At 43.6% G+C, this 3,776-nt stretch overlaps 1 protein-coding gene across 1 annotated transcript in view; it reads right to left on the bottom strand.

Moving 5' to 3' along the window:
- Window positions 1-3,776, bottom strand: part of PHEX (phosphate regulating endopeptidase homolog X-linked) — a 361,355-nt gene that overhangs the window by 347,067 nt on the left and 10,512 nt on the right. The gene's annotated exons all lie outside the window — the stretch shown is intronic.

The raw sequence follows: 3,776 nt of genomic DNA, 5'->3' as shown, positions 1-3,776 counted from the left end.
AACCTTCCTTCCGAGGAGTGGCTGGTGGGTTTGAACCGCCAGCCTTCTGGTTAGCAGTCAAGTGCTTTAGCCACTATGCTACCAGAGCTCCTTTCCGAGGTGGTATCACTATGGAAATAGATTGCCCAACCTTCCTTCCGAGGAGTGGTTCGTGGGTTTGAACCGCCAGCCTTCTGGTTAGTCAAGCACTTTGGGCACTATGCTACCAGAGCTCCTTCGGTAACCTTAGGCAGTTTATTTAACTTCTCTGTGCCTTCTTTTTCTCACTTATAAAATGGGGATAGTAATAGTACCTCATAGGTCCTCTATGTACTAAATATTGCATGGGACATATTTCTGGGGAAAAAAAACACTCATATGACATTCAAAGTTCACTGAGCATCCTGTATTTATCTATTTATTTAGCTGAATATGGTCCCCTTACATAGTCACTATTACAACTCACACTCACTCATCAAAACCCTTGAGGCCAGTTATGTCTAAGAGCTCATGGTTTTTCAGATTTTAGAAAAGTAACACGATACACATACCCCAGGGTCCATAACACTGCCAGCAACATCTAGTATGTCTGAAACAAGCACATTAGTATGTCTACAGAGAAATAGATGAATATTCTCACAGGTGGAATAAGGAGTCTAAAACAGCGTGACACAACTCAAGATCAGATATTCCCAATAAATGAACTGAGTGTCAGGTCAGGTCTTGCCACTAAGAGTTACAATGGTTTGGGGTTAAGAATCAAGCATTGGGATTAAATGGGCTGGGAGTACTACTACTACCACTATTGTTTTATTTCCTTTTCACAACTAGTATGAGAAATAAAAACTGTTATTCCCATTTCATAAATGTGGAAACGGAGTTCTAGAGTGGTTATGTAATCTGCCCAGGTGGTTGCTTGTAAGTAGCCAAGATCGAAATCTGCCTGTCTGCCCATATTCATAACCCTTAACAAGTCCTTTCTGGGTTTCTTTGTAGTCTTTCTCCAGCTCTTATTTTGAAAGAGGAATTAGGATAGAAAGAAATGGAGAAGAGGCAGCACCTCAGAAACGGTTGGCACGTGCTCAGAAATAATCCCTAGGAGATACAAATACTTCTATCTTCTGTACTTTTTGCAAACTTCCTCCCCATCCTAGAGGTACGCCTATGCCGCATGCCCACGTACCCACGCCACACACACGCACGCAGCTTCCTATTTAAAGCCTTCCCTTGGCCACACTTCTGGTGATGCTCACTCAGCAGCTGTTCTACAGACCTCGGCATTCTGAGACTCATGTTACGTAAAAGAGGAATGTGCTGAATCTTGGTGAGCATTTCATGACAGAAATAGCAAGATCAATATTTTTTCCAACATTAGAAAGCCAGTCACCACTGGAAAAATTAAAACCAGGACAGCCGGGCAAAACACACTAGCTGGCAGGAGGGGACGTTATCAAATGTCATTCTGTAAGTTTTACTCTTGCATTGTTATGATTTGTAATAAAGAAACAAAACTCACGAAATAAGTAGCATAAAAAGAGTTCTCAAAACTCAAATTGTGAGATCAAAAGTTTCAATTTTACATATCTGCAAGAATCCAACAACAAAAACACAGGGTGATAGAAAGTCTAAAATCAGTTGTCTGGTAACCCTACCTGGTACCTGCACCATACTCTACCCTCTCTCCACTGGAGAAAACTCTTGCATTGTTATGACAAGAGAATAAGAGAGGACAAGGCCCAGAAAGAGCTGGCATGACCCCATGGCACCAAGGAAATGATGGAGAGGTAGTAACATGACATAGAGCCTGACAGCTCAGACCCAAGAGACAGATGTGGACTTGAAGCCCAGCTCAGACACTAACTCAAGACGTGCCCCTGGGCATGTTATTTAGTCTCTGGACACCCTTTCCTCTGCTGTAAATGGGGCTGGTGATACCACTGACTTCACAATGTTCTTATGAAGATTTTATGAGAGGACACACATAAGTAACTGAATGCACTGTCCAGTTTAAAAAAAGGTCATCACTTAAGAATGGAACAAAAATCTCTAATAATGTAATTATTGAACCCATGACTTTTGTATAGGCCTCAGGGTTTAGAAGCTCCTTCCCATCCCAATCAGTGGCCACCCAACCCCAGCCAACAATTTAAGCATCTCACTGTTTATCTCCTGCTTGTTCTTACATCCCACATCCAATCCTTTAGCAAGTTCTCTGCCTCCTAAAACCTCCACATTCTCCATCTCTATCACTGAAGTGACTTCCTGCTTGACTAGCTTCCTTCCGTTCTTGCTCTTCTGCACCCAGACTGGCTCCCCGAAGTGTAGCTCTCCACAGAGAGATTTTTGTGAACACTAATAAGATGTCTCTCTCCTACTTAACTCGACAGCACATAACAACAAAAACAACAACAACTCCTCCTCCTTAAAACCCTCCAGAGGGTTTGAGCACACTTAGGCAAAAACAAACTCACTGCACCACTTGGGCTGGCCCTGGGTTCCCCACTGACCTCATCACTTGCACTCTGCCCCTTGCCCATCAAGCTCTTCTCATTCCTCAGGTCTGCCAATTTCATTCCTGTGTAGGACCTTTGCACCTGCTCTTCCCTCCACCTGGAAAGGCCTTTCCCCAATCCTTCTCTCCATTCACAGTCACCTTCAGCATAATTTCCACTGACTTTTCAATTATGCCATCCTTTCACTTGCTATCACATTATTCTGTTTTAATTTTCTGCATAACAAGAACCACTAGCTGATCTTTTTGTGATTCATTTACTGCCTGGTGAGTTTGCGGATTTTTCTTCTTCCCCTGCCTGGTCTTTCTTGTTCCCTATTGTCTTCCCCAGAACTAACTCAGTGCCTGGCATGCAATAAATATTTGGGGAATTCATTCATTCATCTTTTAAGGCTAAGAGGAAAGCAAAAAGGCCATGTGCTTAACTTGTCTTAGAACTTTTCCTTTGGGAAACACATTAGTATCTCTACTCACTTAAAGAATGGGGGTGAGGGGGGAAATGCCTGGGATCTGGGTCCTTAAAATCTAGGCACTGACCCTGATTTATGGGGAAATTTAATAGCTGTGAGAAAACTAAGGCAACATTCATCCTCACCCTGGAGCACCCACTGTGGCCTGCTCACCTCAAGAGAAGTTTCACTTACAATATGGACTAGAAGCCATGTGAAGACCGAAAGGAATTCCAGGTGCTGGTGGAAGCATGGATTTACAAAGGACCTATGCTTTGCAGCAGACGGGGCAGACCCACTGGACACAAAATATAAGAAGACAGTTTAACATAAAGAGGAATTGCTGTCCAGCTTAGGCCAGAGGATGAGGTCGATGGTCTCTGTCTTCAGGTGTAGAAAAACCAGTTTGATTCTCTTGGAATTCAGATTTCTGGGTTCATGGAATTGGGGCAACCCACCCAGGCCATCTGCCCTTAGGTGTCCTTTGTTGTGGTTGTTTTCTATTTTACTGTAGTTTGGGTGAATGTTTACAAAGCTTATCCGTTCTCCGTTCAACAGTTAGTTTTGTGATATTGGTTGCAATGCCCTCACTATAACAGCACTCTTCCCCCTTCTTCCCTGGGTCTCCCGTTTCCACTCATTCTTCTTTCCTGCCCCTTCTTGCCTTCTGAGCTTTCTTTTCCGGGCAAATTCAGCCCGTGTGGTCTCCTACGGTTGATTGTACTGAGGAGTGCATCCCTCCCTGGTGGTATTATTCACTTCATAGGCCTGTCTATTGTTTGGCTGAAAGTTGATCCCTGGAGGTGGGCTCAGTTCCAGACTTGATGAACATCTAA

This window comes from Orycteropus afer, unplaced genomic scaffold (genome assembly GCF_000298275.1).
Source record: "Orycteropus afer afer isolate SDZICR_OR568_19922 unplaced genomic scaffold, OryAfe1.0 scaffold00924, whole genome shotgun sequence".
Classification (NCBI taxonomy): domain Eukaryota; kingdom Metazoa; phylum Chordata; class Mammalia; order Tubulidentata; family Orycteropodidae; genus Orycteropus; species Orycteropus afer.
The sequence above is the reverse complement of the archived record's forward strand: the minus strand, read 5'-3'. Positions and strand labels throughout refer to the sequence as shown.